The 22,354-nt window shown below is 44.3% G+C and overlaps 1 long non-coding RNA gene across 1 annotated transcript; it reads right to left on the minus strand.

Annotated features, from left to right (window-relative positions):
• Positions 1 to 12,507: 12,507 nt before the first annotated feature.
• On the minus strand, positions 12,508 to 17,534 carry LOC122464782. The gene is made up of 3 exons (XR_006289142.1): positions 17,318 to 17,534; positions 15,451 to 15,608; positions 12,508 to 14,043 (listed from the first exon to the last, which is right to left on the minus strand). It is a non-coding gene; the product is annotated as an uncharacterized LOC122464782 (long non-coding RNA).
• Between the last annotated feature and the right edge of the window lie 4,820 nt (positions 17,535 to 22,354).

Genomic DNA, 22,354 nt, shown 5'->3' on the forward strand with positions numbered 1-22,354 from the left:
TATCTTGTGACACCACCTACAACAGTGCCAGGCGAACGCCTGTTCTCACTTTGAGGTGACACTGTAAACAAGAAGCAGGCAGCATTATCTCCTGCAAATTGTAATCACATTGTTTGTCTGAGCGATTGGCTGAAGTAGGACTTAGTGGACTTGTAGGCTCTAGAGTTTTACATTGTTTTATTTTTGAATGCAGTTATATTTTGTACAGAATTCTACTTTTGTAAGTTCAACTTTCATGATAAAGAGATTGCACTAGAGTACTTGTATTAGGTGAATTGAAAAATACTATTCCTTTTGCTTTTTACAGTACAAATATTTGTAACCAAATATATTTGAAAATGTAAAAAACATCCAACAATATTTAAATAAATGATATTCTATTATTGTTTAATAGCACAATTAATCACAGGATTAATTGCGGTTAATTTTTTTAATCACTTGGCAGCCCTAGTCCCAACATACTTAGCTCTATGCTTGAGTCACCAAGAAGGTAGACACCATATGCACTGATTTAGGCCCTGATCCAGCAAAGCACATGCTTAAACTTTTAACTTGACTTCAGTGGGACTGCTCACATGCTTAAAGTTAAGCACATGCTTAAGAGCTTTCCTGCACTGTGGTCTTCCTTCTTATTCATATCCCCAAGTCAATGGAGCTGCAGAGGGAGTAAATCAGCACAGAATTTGGCCCACAGCTTTCCCATTCTTTGAGGTTGGACGCCAAACCGTTGCTAGAATTGGCTGATAGCATTAAAAGGACAGATCTGTGTGTCGGTGCTGTCTGGAGGATAGTGCTATATGGGAACTAGCAAAAGCGGAGGCATTTTCTGGGTAAGTATCATAATACTTTGCATGCGTATGGTCCCTTTCATTCAAGGATCTCAATTAAACCTTACATTGATGAATGAACTGGAAGGTAGAAAGTGGTTAGGGTGCTGGCCAGGACACTGGAAACCCAGCCAAAAGCTGCCTTGGGACAGTCACTTAGGAAACTAAGGTACACAGTGGGACTAGCTATAAAACTGGCATTATAAGGATAACTACTTTAAAGCTTGTAGGCACTCTGGTACAATGGCAAAGGGGGCCATTAAAAGTACCTTAGATAAAAGTACTTTAGATAGGCACAGAAAGGAGAAGTGATTTGCTTAAGGTCTCCCAACAAGTCAGTAGCAGAGCTGGAAATGGAACCCTGGAATGCCGATTCTGAGTTCCCTGCTCTAGCCACACAGACTCCTTTCTCCTTTAATTGCAGAGCAGCAATTAAGTTCATCTATAGAACAGACACTTCCCTATACTTCCATTTTAAAAACACCAGCAAGTTTATGCTGGTGATCTCTGTTATTTGCCTAAACACCTCTTTCTTTCCATAGAGCGTTTGTGTGAGGCATAGTTAGCTTCCAATCTCCTCTTGCTTGATATAGGGAGTCACGATTCACACAATGGTAAATTAAGCCACTAATTGAATATGTGATTTTTATTTAGCTCTAGACATGTTGTACTTAGGCAGTGCAGTAAATTACTTGCTTGTGTTATTCCTTAACTTTTAATTCTGCCCATATCCGACTGACTGAACTGAAAACAAGCCTACACTTGCAAGGTAAGGAGCACAACTGTCTTGGGAGTTTGTGGTTTTATGCATAACTACAAATTCATAGATAAGAAAGGATGGGAAAGTAATTTGTTTGCTGCTTGTGATTCATTTGGCTACCTTGAAATAGCAGAATTTTAAAAGGAGTCACCAGATTCTACTACTGCATAAATAACGAGGAGTCCTTGTGGTACCTTAGAGACTAACACATTTATTTTTTATTTATTTATTTTTGTTTATTTATTTTATTTATTTATTTTTATTATTAATTTGTTAGGTCAGTCTAACGAGATAAATCAATTAATAGCAGTATACCAAGGGAGGAGAAATAATTTTTGAAGTGGTAAGAGAGTGGCCCATTACAGACAGTTGATAAGGTGTGAGTAACAGTAGGGAGAAATGAGTATTGGGGAAATTAAGTTTAGGTTTTGTAATGACCCAACCACTCCCAGTCTCTATTCAGGCCTAATCTGATGGTATCCAGTTTGCAAATGAATTCCAGTTCTGCAGCTTCACATTGGAGTCTGTTTTGTAACTATCTGTAATGGGCATTACATGTGTAATCTCATTATCACTTCAGAAGTTATTTTTCCTCTCTTGGTATCCTGCTGTCAATTGAATTGTCTCATTAGATTGACCTCACACTTGGTAAGGCAATTCACATCTTGTCATGTATTTATACCTGCTCCTGTATTTTCCACTCCATGCATCTGATGAAGTGGGTTCTAGCCCACGAAAGCTTATGCCCAAATAAATTTGTTAGTCTCTAAGGTGCCACAAGGACTCCTCGTTATCTTTGCTGATACAGACTAATACGGCTACCACTCTGAAACCTACTACTGCATAGTAACCTTAGATGGCAAGTAGCTCCCTTGAAGTTAGGGGGCTACTTAGACATGTACTGTCTTATTCACATGTGTGTCGGGCAAAAAAGAGGTAGGGCTTGGGCAGAGAATGAGCATGTTTTAGGAGACCAGGCTTAAGTGAGATCCTCTTCATGCAAACGAGGTGCTTAGCTCACCACTCTCTCTCCAACTTTAGGCAGGAATAACTTGGCAGCTTCACAGCAGTGCTCTCATTAATAATGGGCCAGATCCCTCTGCCATCCCTCTGCTGCTCATTACTTTGTATCTTGTGCTTGTCACCAACACACTACAAACATGCATCACACAGGATCAAGCCCCACATGTAGGTTTAATGTGTTAGAGCTGGATTCTTCCATTCTTATATGAAATAATACTCCATGCTGCAAGTAGCCCAATTTAAATCAGAGCAGTATGCAGTGTTCAGCAGCCATGTTGTTCTCAGAGTGGCCGTGGCCTGTTACAGAGGAGGCACACAGTGTGCTCTCCCCTGGTAACCTTACTTTTGTTCTGTCTGTTGCCATTAAATTATTATAACCAAGAAGTCATTTTAGATGGGGAATGTATGTTTTGGTTTTGGTTTAGGGAAACAGCTGATAAAACCTACAAGAGCAGCATAGATTCCCCAACAAGGACTGTGGAATGGGAATGAAAGGATAGAAATAGGGAAAGAAAAATCCACTTTTGGTATATTTTTATTCTATGAATACAGAGATAAAAATCAAATATGTCTGACATAGGATCAGAAAGTTCAGCATATAAATTTTTATACAAATAGGCCTGTGGTGATAAGAGACATAATGTTTGTCAAAACTAAGCTTGTGTTTCTTGGACAAATGTTCTTTTCTAGTGTGGACATGTGCTATTTTCTTATTGCTTCTAAATTGGTTCCTTGATTTGTTTCTTTGTCTGCTCCCCAAGACTATCCTGATTAGTAGAGATTTTTGCACTCACGATTTGATTAAATAATGAATACATTTCTGTTTGATTTGCAGTTGCTTACTTAATTAAATTTCTTTTCAGTGCCCCAATTTTCATTATAATTTCAATTTTGCATTTAATCACTCTGTTGTTCTTTGCTGCCACCTTTCTAATAGAGGTCTGGTCTCCCATCAGTGTGCCTACAGAACGCTCATGGGAGTTATATGCCCATACCAAGAGGAGAAAAGGTTCCAATCTGCAGTCATTTTAGATAGTAACTAGTGCTGGGCAAATCTAAATCAGAGTTTTAGTTTTCAGAAGCATACACAAATTTCTGTGCTCTTCTGAAATTGGGCTGGAAATGCAATGCAAACAGACTGCGATACTCATAATTTAAGGGCAGAAAGAACCATTATGATCATCTACTGCAGGAGTGTCAAACTCATTTGGAGGAAAGGGTCGAATGGTGTTTAATTATGTCTGTGGGCCAGGCTATAAATTCAGGACTACATACTCCCCGAAGTGCACTGCTGTCAGAAGGAAGTCTGCATAGTGATCAGTGGAAGAATATGGCTACTATGTAACTAAATACTGGGTTATGTGTTCAGTGCCTTACTGTTGGATTCATCAGTCAGTGAGAAAGTCTGCTTCCCTTTTGGATACCGTGATTTTGTTCCCTTTTTCTCTTCCTTCCTGACTCCTCTTTTTCAGTTTCTCTCCCTGATCCCTCTCTTTGCAAGTCTCTTTTGTTCTTTTCTCTGTATTTCCTTCCCTTCAGGAGCTCCCAATTTCCAACCCAATAGATTTCCCTCCCTCCCCTTATCTTATTGCATACACTAAAATGAGCAGTGATTAAATGGTTAGTATTGACCCCGAAGTGTCATCACTGGGCTTTACGGTTGATACTCCAATCTGTTCAAAAGGGGAGTTTACACTCCTGATTCATTATTGCAGACTGGCTCTAGACTCTGACAGACACTGTATCAGTTCAAAATTGGAGGGTTCTCTGCGGTTAGGAGGGCTAGAGACTTTCATTTTAAAAAGTTAGCTTAGATTCTGAAGAATCTGAATGTCACCTGCACCACAAATACATTCTGTGAACCACATGCCTGACACCCCGCTCTAGTCTGACATCCTGCATAGAACTTCACCCAGTCATCCCCAGTGTCAGTCACAGCAGAAATGCAGTGGGAAGAGCCTCTCATAGTAGTAGTGATACCTCATTCTCCTTCCAAATTTAGGAAGTGAAGCCGTGTGTGACTATGAAGAATGACCATGTGGTTAAGGCACTGGACTGGGACTCAGGAAATCTGTGTTCGGTTCCTGGAATGCCTCAGATTTCCTCACTGGCTTTTTGCCTCATTTGCTCTTTTGTACAGGTGGGAGTATTTTCCTGAAATTACAGGTGCTGTCAGAATAAATATATACCTGTTTGTGACTCACTCAGCTACTAGGTGATGGGGGCCATCAAAGCATCTAGATGGAATTTTTTTTATTAAGCACTGATAAAACGGTAAGTTCTGTACAAGATACAACATAAGACAGTCCTTTCTGCAGAGTTTACAGCCTGAGTACGACAAGCACAGAGTACACAGTAGGAAGCCCAGAGGAGTGAATGACTGAGGTTTTGAATTAAGTTTCTGGGCTAGATCCTCAGGCTGGGGTAGATCTGTGGAAACCCAGTTGAAATCAGGGGAGCTATAGCAACTAGCAGAAGCTTGGATATTTGAGGGAGAAATTTAGGAACATGAGGTAACCAGATCATCTGCTTTCATGCATTTCCTTGACAGGGGCTAAACCCTTCCAAATAAAGAAGTTTCACTTGAAAACTCCAGTCTGAAGACTGCCTTTGCTTTCATAACTGGGATTCCTAATCCAGCATGTGACACTAACAATGTCCTCTAAAGACTTCCACAAAGTTGTAATGACGAATCCTCTAGAGTTAAAGACTATTTGTGCCTCCACCTAAAAAAGTAGGCAAGATTCTGATCACTCATTTGGTCTAAAGTGTAAACACTAGAGGACTTAGATGGGTGTGCCATGCTGGAGGGCTGAGGCTATCTTGCTTTTAGAGAATTGCTTTCAGAAGTAGAAGATCTAGAATGGAATGGCGATGGAAAATGATTGCTCAATAAAATAAAATCTCAGACATCATATGGTCAAAAAGAACGAATAACTACCTCTTGTAACTGTATAGGGTCACAGCAGCACTGACTGCGTATTGCCACTGAAGCAGTCTCAGGGCTATATTTTCAAAAGTCACGCACTGTAAATTGTGCCTGTAAAATATGGATGTGTTGGAATAATACACTGGCTTAGTGCACATGATCATGTCTCCCACTAGCAGTCTGTCAGCTGCTGGGCCAGCTACTACTGTTGCACAGCTAAAGAATTTCTCCTTTAGCTCACGTGGTAGAGGCCTGACTTTTTGGTGCTGCAGGTTCCCAGGTTCAATCACTTATTGTCTGTATGGGTACTTGGCCACAGTTCATTATACATGTACAAAGATGATACTGAATACAACACACCAGGGTGTACAAATGTATACAAGTACCTTTTCTGCATACGTTATTCTAATAGGAGGGAACGTACTTACAGGCATTATGGCTATCAGCAAAATCACACACACAAGCAGCATGGAGGAGAAAAGCCAGGAGTTTTCTCTCCAAACACACCTATACCACTTGAACTCTACCAGAGTGTTAGCTTATTGCCTCCGTGGGCTGCCACCCACACAGGGTAACACCTGCCTCTCAGAGGCACTAAAGCAGGTCTGACTTTCCATCCTGCAGAGGGCCGTGGCACATGCTACAGCACGCATGCTGAACAGGCATAACGGAGACTCCGATTTGACACAATTTAGCTTTTGCTGTACAGGAAAGGCCACGGGGAACCGGAGTCAAAAGATCCTCAGGCAACTAAGGCATGAGTTAAAACTCTGGTAGGGATTTTGTTAAAACTGCTTCTATATGTCTGAAAGCTGAAATCATTTGTGAAAGGGAAACCAATCTGATGATGTAATTTGGTTTCTTCCCCTGGTGTTCAACAACATGACTCCCCTTGTTGGTTTTAATTATGCGGCGAATCCCTGCCTGGGCCCCAAAATCAGAACTTACATTTAATCAGGAAGGACTTGCCCCAGTCTGACAGAGGCAGATGTGTACCAGTTCCGCGCTCTTCCATACTGATAAGCAGGATTCCCTGGGGACGATCTTTTTTACTTTGTATTTATCATAATCCAAGTGCTTGCAGCCTTTCACATTAATTACCTCTTCTTGATACAAATACTAATTCAGATTTTTAGTAGAACCAACCATTCAAGTCATTTTATGCAATCACTGAGCAAGTGTGTGTATCTTGTAGGTACAAAAAGTATGGACAAGTTTAAAGTTACAGAATAAAACAGTCACATATCTAGTAAAAGCAAGCTCTCAATCACGTTCAATTGGTGCATTTATTTTGGGCTATATTCTGGTACACATAGATAAAAAAGAAATCTTAAAGCCAGAAGGAACCATTATGATCACCTAGTCTGACCTTCTGTGTAACACAGGCCAAAGAATCTCACCCATGTAGAAGATACCATACACTGAAAGTAGGCTAGTAATTTCAATCATCCCTGATTCTCAGCTGTAAGGCACTGCTCATTGGAGTAGTTCCATTCAATGAGAGTATCTGAGTAACTACTCATCTAGTAGTTTCAGAGCCATAATCTGGTCCATTGAAGTTAGTGAGACTACTTGAGGAATAAAGTAATTCTTAATGTGAGGAAAGGTAGCAGAACGCGATACTTTATTAATACACACATTCTACAGCATGTGAAATGTTTGGAATCGCACACAGCCTGTGCCCTCTACCATATCAGGGACAGTGTAGGATCCTGCTGTACCGCAGTTAAGTCTACCTCCAGAAGGAAGCCAACAGCAGTATAACAATTTCTAATAGATGGGTCAAGAAACCGGGGCATGAGGCCTGTATCTTTCTAGATGGTCAATGATGAGGTCGAGGTGAAGTTAGGGGATAAAACCCAAATGCCATTGTGGGGGGGAAAGGTGCTCTAGGCAAAAAGAGTGTTTGAAAGTTGTGTGTGACTGAGGAGTACTGAAATGTCTTTAAAAAAGATGTGGCCCAACTTCACACAGGATGGCTTGAGAAGAATGAAAATAGAGACTAGCACACTGCAGAATTTTAATCCCATAGACACTCATTACATTTTCTCAGGTAACACATCCGTTTGCAGGCTAACAATTTTCCTTTGCATACCAAAGCAAACGTAACCATTCATCTATGCACAACATATGGTATATTTTGCAGTTTTGGAAGCCAGTTGAGAGTGCATGAACTGATACGCATTAGGCTCACAAACTCAATTGTGTCTTTCTTGTCTGCATGAGGAATTCATCTACTAGGAAAGTGAAGAGGCGGAGAAGAGCAGCAGCTTATGTTTGTTGATCTTGTGTGGGTTTTTCTGGTGCTTTACTGCTAGAGCTTTAAATCATGTTTCAACAGAAACTATTGGGTGGTTAAGATTGTCTGCTTACTAGGATGTAGATAAAGAGTCTGGGAAGTACCATTACTGAAATAAGGGCTTCTGGTCTCAATACATGAGGTGAATGGGGCAAGATGGTTTGCACTTAACAGATTTAGACCCAAATCTTGCAAACTCTTATGTACTTAACTTTACTCATGTGAGTAGCTCAGTTGAAGGCAATGGACTTGAACTGGGACCCCCCACATCCCAGATAAGTACTTTAGCCTCTGGGCTAAATGTTATCAGAGAGGTCCTCTTCCCCCTCCAAAATGATTTCAGTGTATGGTGCAAAGTCATTGTTCCTGTACTTCCAGTCTGTGGCATGGTGGACTAGGCTCTGAGGCCCCCCTGCTGGAGGCTTCATGGCCTTGGCACATCCTGCCCCAGAAAAGGGCAGCTGAGAGGGTCCTCCAACCTACCTAGAGCAGCTGCATGGGACGCAACCAATCTGGAAAGAGGCTGCATGGAGCAGCCAATCAGGGCCCATCAGACTCATATAAAAGCAGCTGCAGGGCTAGAGTGAATGCAGTCTGCTGGCAGGGATTAGGGGAGCAATTGGTGCTCCTGGCTGGATGCAGAGACTGAAAGCACCAAGGCAGGTAGTTGCTGGCAGGGACTGGTGGTGGGGGGTAAGGAAGGTGCTCCTGGCTGGCTGCTGGGACTCGACAAAGATAAGGGCCATGGGGAAGTAGCCCAGCAAAACACATTTAGTTAAAGGGACATGTCATGCAGTTGCTACTTAGAGGGTCCCAAGGTTGGGGCCTGGAGTAGTGGGTGGGCCCAGGTGTCCCGCCCCCCCACACTCAATAGCCACTGGGGAAGTGGCTGTGTCCTGAGAGAAGGGAGTTCAGACAGGTCCAGGGAAGGGACTGTACATGGAACTGTTACCCCGCTGGAAGAGAGCCGAACTGAGAATGACCCAGCTGGAAAGCTGGGATCAGAGAACTAAAGGCAGATGACAAGCCTCCAGAGAGGAAGCCCTCAGGGCGCTGCTCCACTCCAGAGCAGGAACCTTCACATGTAAGCTGGCCAACGAGGGTACTGCTGGTCAGATTAAGGACTGAGCCTGTGGAGGGCTACAGTGATGTGTCAATGGAGAGGTTCTGTGATGGGCCCTGTTGGACTATTGATGGACTGAGCCCAGGAAGAGCTGCAGTACATTACTGAGGGCTTTGAGATAGGCCTGGCTGGACAGTATACCCCAGAAGGGGGTTGTTTTGCACATGGACTGTGTGTGACTTGGCCGTCGGGCTGAGTCACCAAAGACCCAGCTGACAGGGGGCACCATGAGTGGAGGAAATTAAGAAAACGGCAGGCACGCACACACCCAACCAGGGGGCTCTCCTGAGAGGTGGGTACCACCCTATTACATAGTCTAAAAGGAACTGCAAGATTTGGTGCATGCTTAACAGGAAGGAACCAGAATTTAACACCGCCTTTCTATATCTCCTATACAGCTATCTTAAAATACTAGCCTCAACAAACTTCTAATCAGTATCTCTAAGAGCTGGTATTATCACATGTTCTTCTAAGGAAAAAAACACTGTTGAAATAATAACCTGTTGGGTTTTCCTTCCTACAGTTCATGACATGTCAGGACAAGAGAGGTCTCAGAAGGGAGACCTGTAGCATTGTGTCTTTATTCTTTTGCAAATGTGTGTGTGCTGGTTTTGCACATGCAAAGCCTCTTCGCTCCCCCCACCCGTGCACCCATACAAGCGTCCCCTTTCCTTTAGGCTGAGATGAAGCCTGGCAGACACTGACTGTGAGTTTCTGCTCACAGAGGGGCTATATCACTGCAAAGCTGGGGTATATCCCTTCCCCTCCCAAAGCACGAAAATGTGGGCCCAATTCACCATTACTCTGTACCGTGTGTAGTTATCTACACCAGTACCAGAGCAAAGTGGGTGTACAATTCTGCAAGTTCAGAATGGCAGCACTCACTTTGCATGGGTGCAAATGACTCCAAGGAGCAGGAGGATGGTTAGTTGGGGCCTCTAGCTGTATCTGCAACTAAAACAGAATTCTGTTCCTATTCATACTGACAATAGCACTCTACACCTCCCCCTTTACATGGAGATGAATGACTACACAGGGTGTAAGACTGTGGAATAGTAAGCCTACTGCTCATGTGGTGTTTCTCTGGTGTAAATTTGTGTAGCTACATTCAATTAAGGAGCCAAGCCGATTTGCACCATCTGAGAATTTGGCTTCTATATTGTATGTACTCTGCATTATTGCACATCTTAATCCAGTTTCTTATCACGTGGCCTTGTGGGAACAGGCCTATAATTTCAACCCATATGTGTTTTAATTGCCTTCTGGCTTTCCATGCCATTTGGCAAATGTACAAAAGGAAGATGTAAGAGCTTTTATGGGAGTAAAATTCTATAATGAATCATTTATATATAAAAAAAGACTGACCACTGTACTAATGGGGATTAGAAAGTTGCTTTTGTCCATGGATTGTTTTTATCATTAACCTATTATTAGGTATCTCAGCAATGACTGAATATCCCTTTCTCTCCATGAATTCTCTCCCTCACTAAGGGATGGCTTTTCTTGCTAATAGTTATATCCGCTTTCAGAGCTATAATAGTTGGAAAATAGATTTTACAATAATGGTTTCACTCCTTTTTTCAGTTGTAGCTTTTACACGATAACTCTAAAGTCTTAAAGGACAGTGTCAGCTCCATTAGGGAAAGACTGAACATTGTCTCTTCTCCCACTGATACCCCAGAGACTAAAGGCCAAACTTCCTGCCAGTTCCTTGGCACCAATGAGTGGCACAAAGAGGCTATAATCTGCCCAGATGAGAATTCCCTTAAGAATGTGACTAGGAAAGGGTTGTCAGTTGGCATATCCGTGGCATAATGGGCCTCTGAGCAAACTCTTCACCCCCCCCCATCCCAGTACAGAGGCATGTTGGGGAGGGATGGCGCCCTGCACATCTGGCATATGGTCCTTTAGGCACAACAGCCAACTGTCAAAATGTATATCAGGGTCAGGGCACTTTGGCTTCCTGACAGTCCTTCCTCAGCTCCTCATGCTGAGCAGATCTCAGTGCAGGAGGGAATCCAGCTCCTGGGTAATAGCCATCTTGTGTGATGGAGACTTATTCAGCTAAACCAGCCATACATTTCATGGTTAAATGGATTCCCTCCCTCTCTTTAGAAAAAAATTGCTCAGTAACTTTTTAAAAGAGAAAAACTGGTCCCTGCAGTACAGCATAAATGAAGCAAACATACCACTTAGTGTAGGTCCTACATAAAAACAGTGTCATGCTGTCGACGTACACTTTCGTATTTTGTTTTGTTTTTACGAATTGGACTAAGGATGCTGTCTTTTAACCATAGTCTCTGGAAGTATCATTTAAAAACTAATTTTGGAACGAAGGCCACATTGCCCTTTAAAATACACAACTTGTAAAGTATGTTACATTTCAGGCTACCAGACTTAGCTTAGCGTAGTTGTTTTAAATTCCAAGATGAGGCTACGGTTGCTACATTTGACCTACATATACTTTAACTTTGTTATAATCTCCATGCAGTTGAAAACCATGAATAAACAGAGCTTTGCAAACCCTGCGGTGTTTGACTCAGCATGACATTCCTGCACTGAACCTTGAAGTTTGGTTCACTGGGCCTGCAGAAGCTGATTTGTTTCCACGGTGGCTGAAAGGTTGGAGTTCAATGAATTCCAGCTTCCAAGGGGGAAGATCCCCCTCTCCAGGATTCCCTTTCCTACACCAAACAACCCCCAACCTTCCCTGCCCTCCCAAGAACAAGTGTAAGATAAGGGGCAAGCCCCAGAGCTTTCTGGGAGTTTTAATAGTTGGTAGTTTTGGCAGTGAGTGTTATTTGTGTTGATGCCTTGTGCATACTGAGCAGCATGTTTTGGAAAAGAGTTGAGGGGATATTTTCAGCATGATGTGCTGTTAAGCACAAACTCCTTTTAACAGTGCCCAGCTCTGGGCACATGCACGCACCGCAATCATATCCTGGGACTGGGGTTTTTTACAATATATACATTTGCTTGCTAATTGTATTGCAAGAAATACGTCATGCTTCACAAGATTGGAGCTCTGAGCTATTCTGGAACTTTAAAAGTCACAGGCTTTAAATATTTTTCTGACTTGTCTCGTTTAATTGATCTGAAGATGTGGAACAGATTGGTCTCTGGGCTAGTTCCCTTAAGGAAAGGTGGAAGGGGATGGGGCAAGTCAACAAACTGTCTCCACATGCGCCCCCCAAATGGGAGAAATCTTTCAAATTTTCAAAACTACAGTTTCAATGGTTTTACTGCCAGAGTCCAACCCCCATTATGGTGGGATCACCTCTTGTTAGGGCTTTGAAGGAAATTCTAATTCTGCTGCTAATTATTTAAGTCCTGGTATGTTTTGCTGAACGATGTTTAAATCCAGTGTGCACTAAACCAATTCATAACCAGGCTAGCTGGTGTGTTTGGGGCCAAAGTCTTAAATATACCTTTAAAATCTGTTCTGTAACTTACCCCAACAGCTCTCAAACCTGTGAAAATCGGGCAGCACTCAGAAGATGAGATGTGAAACCAGCACAGACTATTGCCTTTACAATTGGCGCTAAATCCAAATGAGCACCATCCTGGAGAACGGACAGACGCACAGGCACCATAGTAAGACAGCTATGATTGCAGTTACATTGATTATAATCACGACGATAGTGGATGAAGTGCCGCTAAGTTTCAGATGTGCCACACAAGGTCTTCAGAGTTTGAGAACCACTTATCCAACATTTGCCACCATCCATCTAGCAAGATTTGGCACTAAATTTTTAACTACAAAAGGTGAATGGACATGAACTGGATAAATAGGTCCAAAAATAAATATGCACTTACATGAGCAAACAGCTGCTTATGTACACATTGAATCATAGAGTCTAACGTCAGAAAGGACCACCAGATCATCTAGTCTGACTACCAGCACCCTCACACTAAACCCCATTGCATGCACAATACCTATCTGATGCACATTCAGTTACCTATTTGCATATGCACAACGGGATTTCTTACACACAAGTTAAGTGCCTATTTTAAAAAAAAATATGAGTAGAATCTACACTTTTATTTGGTGACTTCATCTTCTGCCAATAGACATCAGAGATACCTGGTGTTCCATAATGGCCAGTTGGGAACTCAGCAAGATGCACTACATCCATTTACATGTTAAATATCCCAAACTACAGTTAACCTGTCTTAAGCAACCACTCAAAGGATGGCCCCCATCCCCAAAAAGTCAGTCCTTTAACAGAGATGGAGTAAAACTGTACTTTGTATATTTAGGGGATAATTTGAGGTAGTCTTTTAAAGCAGGTGGTGTCTAATAAATGTGGTCTCTTGTACAGGTTTCACTTCAATAAAAGTTTGAACAATAAAGCTATTTTCAATTCATTGCCGTATGTGCCAGCTACTAGTCTGAGACCCAGTGCACTCTGGCTACTAAACCTTCTATAAGTGTAAACAAGCTAGAACCCTAGCCGTTCTATCAGCTGTTAATTGCTAAAAAGGCAAATCTCACCCCAAGGTATTTACTCTAGCACAAAGCTGTTAAATATTTGATTTTATAATGCTGATTAAACAGTCAGTTCTGGAAGGCAAAATGTAATTCAGTGTTTGTCAGATTTTCCTTAATTTACAAGGATTTTTGATGAAGTGGTGAATTTAAACCTTGAGAGTTTCATGGTCGGCAGACTTATCTTGTACTCATGTTGAAAAATAATTATTTGTCTGGAGGCCAGTTATGCCAATGCCTTGGGGAGTACAGACTGAGTTGGTTGCCGTCTCGGGACCTAATCAGCATGATTTAGCCACGATGTTTAATGATGTTGCTACAGTAACCTGACACATGGTTACTCCACGGTCTTGATGCTGCGAAATTATTTCAGGTGTTGGAAATCTATGCTGACTTTACCAAATGCTTTTCAACAGGAATATTCAGAATCCATGGGGCAAATTTAGCTCTTTTATACCAATGTAAATCAGATGTAATTTTCCTGAAGTGAGTTCAACTTCGTTGTGCATTTATGCTTTCAATCCCAAAAGCAGAGATACATTGCTCTAGTGGAATTCCTCTTGATTTGCACTGGTGTAACAGCAGAATTTGGCCTTAAGACACACACAGAAAATTATAAACTGTTTGCAATCAGTTATAGTAAAACCTAGCATGCCATAATCCTTTATAGTAATAGAGCTCAGTCACACAAAGGCAGAATCTGTTCTGAGCAGCTGTATATCAACTCATCCTGGAAAGAAACAAAGTAAATATTTTGCAAGGCAGCATGTGTGAGGTAGATTCCAAAAAATGGTTTTCAGGTTAGCCAACTACATGTTTCCCTCTATGAACAGGTTCTCCTAATTGCAGAACATCTGCTCTGTAGTTGGAGATCTTTGTTGATTTCAAACTGCACGCTTGCTAATCCTCCCTTGTAAATGTACTGGCAGAGAACACAAGTCCATTAAGATTTGCATTTAATATTTACAAATCCCTATTTATCTCTAAATGCCCTTCCATCTCTTTCTGAGTCCCTCTATCATTTTCTACCTGTCTGCCTCTCTATATATTTCAAGTTGGCATATGATTATGTTTGCAAGAACCTGATGGGGATTTGGGTTTTCTCAAAGCCTCTAAAACACCTTTATTACTTTCACGTGTTCCACAATACTGTGGGTTCCTTCACTTAAGCCTTTGCTTTTTTCAAGGGAAACTCAATGAGCTATAACATTTCCAACCAAATGGACACCTGTACTGCGTAAACTGTGTACAGCAATTTGTACCCTTCTCCTGGAACTGTTAGGGGACTGACAACAATAAAAGTAGATAGGAGCCTAGACCTCATGTTTTATCAACACTGCAATGGATCTTGAACCTCAGGTGATTGGGGTTTCTGTCTAAATCTCAGCCAGTGATCTGAGTTTGTTCCATATTTGGCAAAACAAGTTCTCCTCACTAGACAGGACATTTGGATTAGCGATATGCTCATAATCATAGGCCCTGATCCTGTCATTGAATCCATGTGGACTCTCAATGAGAGCAGGAGTTTGCTTGACAGACCTCATTGTAGGATTAGGCCCATAGAAAGATGAGCTAGATGAGAGCCCAGGGGTCAACCAGTCTGAGTGTATTCATTTTGTAGAACTACTTTCCTCCAGCACATGGAGCCAGTGAATTCAGACGGGTACAGTGAGTGGCTGAATAGAGAAATTCAATTACAGAATTCATACGAATACTCAGCATTTTTGTACATTAGCCTCTTACAATGTCAAGTACAATATTTAGCACCCAAGGGGGCTATTTTTAGCAAATACATCCATTTTTTGTGCAAACATGGAGTCTGTGGGCATATATTTTTGTAGGCCCAGTTGAAGAGGCTTTGGAAAACATGGCCTGACTGCTCCTGAAAATCCATGGATAGAGCAACCCTTGTGATGTGGCTTCCAAACTGCACACTGGCCAGAGAGCTGTGGGAACAGACAGCAGAGACTTTGTAGATCTCAAGTCCAGGGAACACCTACCTTCAATACACACAGCTTCCTGGTAGCCACCCAATGCCGGGCAGTACTTCAGGCTGTGGTCCATGCTGCCGTGGCTCCTCCTGCAATGTAAATGCACTTTGTGATGAAGTCACCGAACAAGGCAAGGGAGTCAGTGGTGCTTCATTCGCTTCAGGCTCCTAGAAACATGCATCATAATCAGATTAGTCAAGAGTAGAGCTGGGTGGGAATTTTTTGATGAAATGTTTTTCATTGGAACATGTCAATTCATCAGAACTGATCCTATTCACAGAGCAAGGGTCTGTTTCAAAAAAAGCTTTTGTTGGGAAGGTTCTTCCAGACCCACAAAGGAACTTCTGATGAGAGAAGCTCACTCCAGAGTAAACATTAGTTTGGTGGTTAAAGCCCTCCCCTTACAGCTGGGAGAAGGTCTTTGCTCTGAAGCAGGTAGAACAGGGATTTGGACTAGGTACTCCCATATTGCAGCAGATTGCCCTAACCAGTGGGTTAGTGGCTAATCTGGAATATGCTTCTGACCAACTTTTAAACGTCTCTGTTTTGTGACTATGTGGAATGAGAATAATTTTCAAAATCCCAAGTTTTTTTGCAGGACTGGAAAACTATTTCCCACCCAGCTCTAGTAAAGAGCACCTGTTTCCCAATTTTCCCCACCTCTTGGCTCTCCTGTTTGTACAGAGCTGATCTCAGGGGGATGCTACCAAACAGCTGCTCTTCTCCTCTCTGTTGTCCCCCTGCAATTCCATATGCTCTGCTCTGTGCTACGCACACAGACTCTAGTTTTAGTTAAATGTTCTTTGAAAAAGATGCTCTTGTAAGAGACTCCCTCGTACAGTCTTTTGTCTCCTCTTAGAATTCATACTGTAGTTTGTAGTTTCGGCAAGTTTGCGATATCAGAGACACAAGATTGTGACCTTTAAGTGTGAACAAGTCAGAAGAGGAGATAAGTTATGAGAAAGTTCCTGCATGGAATAATTAAGTGACAAGGTGTTTTGAGGGACAAAATATCTGCAAATATATGGGCTGAAATTCCACAGTCTATCTTCAAATGTTTCTAAAATTGGATTGAGCTCTAAAGTGACCTTAAATCTGAAAGAAGGGTGATCCCGACATTAAAGAATAAAATTGCATAAAATGTTATCAATGAAACATACAAAAGCCAATAATGGCTTTCATTAACAAAGCACTAAGCCAGCAATATACATGTACATAATTTTCAGTTGAGAGGCTCTATACAAATTTAAATGTATACAGGACCTATCACAATATTAGAAGCAACATTTTTATGTTGTAGTGATGGAAGCCTGTATTATGAAAGAAGAGTGAAAATACGATCTAGAAAGAAGACAGCAGCTACTGTAGGTGGAAGTGTAACCCTGGATATGAGAACCTATAATTAAATGTCTGTTGAGCCACAGCCTACTCACAGGCACAGAAGGCCTAAGCTATACTTCACTGTCACAGATCTAGTCAAGTGTCCCCTCTTGGCTGCTCATGAAACTATTGAGAGGGGACCCACTGAGGTGGGTCCTCTGTACTTTAAGCCTCCAGAGTAGGAATCAAATCCAGGCACTGTCCCTGGTTTGGGGCCCCAAGGAACACTTTTTGTCTAGTACCTCCTGAGATTTGAGAGCTTCTGGTCAACCCTCCCGGTATCGTTGCTGAACCTTCAAGTTCTCCCATAGCTTGAACACACCCTCTCTCAGAATGCCAGCCAGGTGAGCATTCTGGGTTTACAAGTTAACCCTTCAGGAGCATGAGACAGATGTAACACATAAAAACACTTTGCACAGCATTCTAAACCACCATTGCTCTTTACGTAAGCACATGAGAAATGCACAGATCTATTAAAAAAATACACCCTACCCACATTTCCCTGCCACAATTTCCTCATCATTTTGGAGCCTTCTTTGGGCTAGTATTTGGGTCCTCTGGGGATGTTCAGGATCTTCTGCTGCAGCTCGTGGCTTGACTTCAGAACTAGGGAGCCACTCTTCCCCTCAGCTTGCTTTCTCTGACCTTGGTTGGTCCACAGCTAAACTGGTCCCACAGCTAAACCAGCCCCACCTGCTACAAAAGCAGGCCGATCTCTTCCCTCCAGCCCTTTGTGGCTGCGTGAGTCCCTACAGTTTTTATGTGCCACACCAGCGACAACTGGTTCCTTTGCCCTGCTACTAGTAAATTTCCATTCTCCAAACCCCAGCTCTCTTTACTAAGCTTGAGGAAGTGGCTTTTCCCGATTCCAGCCAACCTCCTTAGCAGACCTAGTGTCCCATCAGCATACAGTCATTAAGGTTAACTGCTCTTGGTTTCATTGAATCCTATAGGAGTTCTAAAAAAGACTGTCCAAGTGGGGTGGGTATGAGTAAGGAGCGCGTCATTACCTAGAATTGTCTGAATTCCCAGACCTCACACTAGCGGTAGCCCCACACCAGAACACTAGGTTATGCCAAATCCCATTAACGATAAGGATAATTTGGATCAGAACATCATACCCCCACTTGTCTATTATGGGCCAAATCAAAACACCAAATCCAAACCAACAGAGTGTGGGAAAAGTTTGGATTTGGATCCAAATCTGGCTTGAATTTCTTGTCTAGACTCCATCTAGACTTGTGGATCTTTATTCTGGCCTCTGTTGGAGTGTAGACCTGGAATAAAGCCAATCACGTTGCTCCAGATTGATATGGAAGTGGCCAAGTGCAAAGGCGGCGAAATCTTTTCACTGACGTTCTCAAGACTCCATAGTTACTTGAGAGTCGTTTTTGTTCAGTTATAGGTAGCTGAACACTCATTCTAATTAAGGGCCCTGTCGTAGTCTCGTTGAAGTCAATGAAAATGTTGCCACTAATTTCAGGAGCAGAATAAGGCAGTATGTTAGGAAGTTCCCAGTCTACAGCCATCAACAACTAAAGATAATACTTGATTTTAACATGAGATCAAAATAATGGATCAAGGTGGGAGGATGGGCTTGTGGTTAAGACATTGATGGAGACTCAGCAGCTGAGTGTTCAATTCCTAGCTCTGACACAGCCTTTTTGTGTGACCTTAAACAAATCACTTCGTCTCAGTGCCTCAGTTTCCCCTCTAAAATGGCAGGTATATATTCCCTACCTGTCAGGGAGATTTATTAATGTTTGAGAGGTTTAGATAATCTGATGGGGACCATGGAAAGATCTAGATAGCACATGTCAGCTAGACACAAGTGGGACTAGACTTATTTTTATGCCGCAGCCCTATGGTGGGGGAGCCATGGTGCTGCCCTGTCACAGGAATTGCATAGAGAGGTTCTGCTTTGGGTAAGCAGATCTCTCCCCGTGCTGTGCCTTATGCTCCCTTTTTGCTCACTCAGTGGAGCTACTGCCTGTAGGTACTGATTTGTGACTCGGCAGTGTTAATACAGGCGAGACGCACAGCAAATCCAGTCACTACCTGAGGCACTTCACTCATGGAGGAAGCCCAATTTCATGTCTGAGCTCCACCTAGCACATATGGCAGCACCCCCAGGTTTTAGGCTGCCCAGCCCCACTGTCCGGCCGTGCACGGCAGCACTCGAGTACTGGCTGCCTGGCTCCGCACAGCAGGGTCCAGGTCCTGGCTGCCAGCAGTCCGGCCCCGGTGTGGTGGGGGTCTAGGTCCCAGCTTCCAGGCCATGCTTGGCAGGGTGCCGGGTCTGGCCCTGGGTGGCAGGGTGTGGGGTCCGGCCCTGCAGTGCGGGGTGCGTGGTCCGGCCCCGTGTGCGGCCCACAATGATAAATAGGTTGAGAACCACTGGTTTAGAGTAATCAGCCACCCTGCGCTACAGCATATTCCAGTTTGAAGGATTATTCCTTGTACATTATCTTTAATTATGCTGAGTGATAAGGAGGAAGCAGGCAGAGCTAGTGTCCAGTGTGCTCTGCTGATCCCGGACTGGAGAATGGTCTCTAGGGGAGAGGTCTGTGGTTAAATGTTGGTAGATGTTTGGGCTCTGTGTGTGTGTGTTCCCCCTGTGTGCTGCCCCAGCCCTGCACAGACAGCTGGCGTGGCAGACCTTGAGCGAACCTCCCAATGACCACAAGATCCATTAAGGGACAAAGGCACCCAGCCAGGTTTATTGTCGACAAAGCACAGTACTAGTATCCTAAAGACTCTACCGGACCAGTAATACATGCATGCCTGTAACAATGGACCAGTTCAGTGAACAGCGGGACCTTCCATTCTTCCCTAAGGCCAGACAAAGATACTCCCTCTGAGATACATCTTTATACCCCGATACAACCAACTTAATACTGCCCCTCTGACTTAGTTAGTTACTGCCTCCTGATGTGGCTAGTTATTACCCATCACCTTGTACATGTTGGTTCAATCAAAACATTTCTATTCCTTTCTGTCATCCTGAACTTATCTTTTAGGAGGGGTCAGTGTGTTCCGGTTATCCTTCAGGAATGTTTTTGTACCATCCTTAATATCAGGATGTTCTGGTACCACTAAATATCGGGATGTGTTTGCGTGAGTACTCTGTGACTAGCATTTCTTAGGGATGTGTATTTCTGCAATGTCAGACCTGTTCTTGTCAAATTCTGTAAGCAAGTCATGCCTCATACCAGGCCTCTGATACAAGGGCTTATGCCTCAGGATCTCTTCCTACTACAAGGTCTATCCAGTGTAAAAGCAACCCTGAAGTTGCTCTAATATGAGCATGGGGCAGCTTTGTTCTGGCCCAATGTCGGAGTACTGATGACTTACAGCTACCTTTGATTAATCAGTGGTGCCAAGTCCAGCTTGGGACCGAGCCCACTGTTGCTGTTTTTTATGAGAAGTAACATGTCAGCCCAAGAACAGCTGCAGCCGCCAGTCAGTGGAGCATTTCAACAACCATGATGTCAGCAAACCCAACTCAACAGCTTGTTCTAAGCTTTTGGTTTCTCAGCCACTTTGGTATCACTCAGAGGCATGAAAGCTGTTCGGTATCACATCTGCCTGTCATCTGGTCTGAATCAGGGTGTCAGAGCTGATGGCCTGGAAACTTTGGAAAGTTTTTCAGCTCACTGATAAGCAGCAGCAAGCATTCTCAGTATTACACATTCTGGAACCTCAATCTTATCAGCAGCACTTATGGTGCATTCTGTATACACACTTCAGGCCAGACAGCTGGAGCACTAAATTGAACTATGTGGATCATGCTGATGGCTGGGTTTTTTTTTTTTAACTTGGTTAGGTTTTTTTGATCCCAGTATAACAGGGTTGAGGTTGGCAGCTAGAGTGCCAATTAGGGCCATCTATGCAGTGACTGACACAACACCTACTGGCAACATGTCCCTTTGAGGTTTTTGGACTTTCCATATGTGTCAGAGGGTGGATGGATAAAATGGGGATTGCCCATTCAGCTGCACTCAAGGGAGGGTCAGAAGGGGGTTAGGCCTACAGTGGAGGAATTAGAGATGTTTTGGGGTTTTTTGCTCACTGCGCAGCCATGAAACACACACGGCTCAGGAAGAGTACGGCCGGGTAGCATGAGAGACTCTTCCTAAGTAACCAGCGTGCAGTAGGGTTGCCAACTTTCTAGTCGCACAAAACCGAACACCCTATCCCTGCCCCTTCCCCAAGGTCCCACCCCTTCCCCAAGGCCCTGCCCCCCCCACTACATTCCCCCTCCCTTGGTGGCTTGCGCTCCCCCACCCTCACTCACTTTCACTGGGCTGGGGCAGGAGATTGGGGTGTGTGGGGGGGGTGAGGGCTCTAACTGGGGGGGCGGGCTCTGGGGTGGGGCCAGAAATGAGGGGTTCATGGTGTGGGAGGGGGCTCTGGGCTGGGGCAGGGAGTTGGGGTGCAGGCTCTGGGCTGGGGCTGGGGATGAGGTGTTTGGGGTGCAGGAGGGGGCTCCAGACTGCAGGAGTGGGGCAGAGGGATTTGGAGTGCGGGAGGGGGCTGCGAGTTGAGGCAGGGCATTGGGGTGTGGGAGGGGGTGAGGGCTCTGGGGTGGGGATGAGGGGTTCAGGATGTGGGAGGGAGCTCTGGACTGGGGCAGGGGTCCGGAGGGATGAGGGCTCTGGACTGGGGGTGTGGGCTCTGGGCTGGGGCTGGGGATGAGGGGTTTGGGGTGCAGGAGAGAGCTCCAGGCTGGGGGGGGGCTCAGGGCTGGGGGTTGGGACTCGGGGTTGGGGTGTAGGCTTACCTCAGGCGGCTCCTGGTCCACAGCGCAGTGGCCGGGCTAAGGCAGGCCACCTGCCTCTCCTGGCACCATGGTGCATGTGCCCTGGAAGCAGCCAGCAGGTCCGGTTCCTGGGGGGTGGAGGGGGAGAGGGGTGGGAGGGCAGGAGGCTCCACACACCGCTCTCGCCTGTGGGCACAACCCCCACCCAGTTCTCATTGGCTGGTTCCCGGCCAATGGGGGTGCAGAGCCAGTGCTTGGGGCAAGGGCAGTGCGTGGAGCCAGACCGGCTGGTCTATGAAGGGGCGGTGTCAGCCAGGACAGGTAGGGACTAGCCTGCCTTCGCGCCACAGCACCACCGACCGGACCTTTAGCAGCCCAGTCGGTCGTGCTGACCGGAGCTGCCAGGGTCCCTGTTCGACCAGGTGTGGACACCTGGTCACCCTAACATGCAGTCTCAGTTTGTAGCACCAGCAGCTGTATACAGAATATGAAGTGGTAGAAATGGAGCCTGGTGAGGAAGACTCCTCTGGGCGGTTACGCTGCTAAGGTCAAGGGGGATAACGAGGGGGATTCTTAGTTCCCTCTGCTACCGTGTGTGGGTGTGTAGCCCACGTCACAAGCCACCCCCAGAGTTCAAAACTCATGAGTCAGACCCCTAGCCCCTTCCAAAAACCCATGACTGGCCTACAATATTTAATTGAGACTGAATAATTTTTTTGTCTGAACTCCCCTGCTCACCCACACTGTGTGCTGGTCAAGTACAGGTTGATT

This window comes from Chelonia mydas, chromosome 2, assembly GCF_015237465.2.
Source record: "Chelonia mydas isolate rCheMyd1 chromosome 2, rCheMyd1.pri.v2, whole genome shotgun sequence".
NCBI lineage: Eukaryota > Metazoa > Chordata > Testudines > Cheloniidae > Chelonia > Chelonia mydas.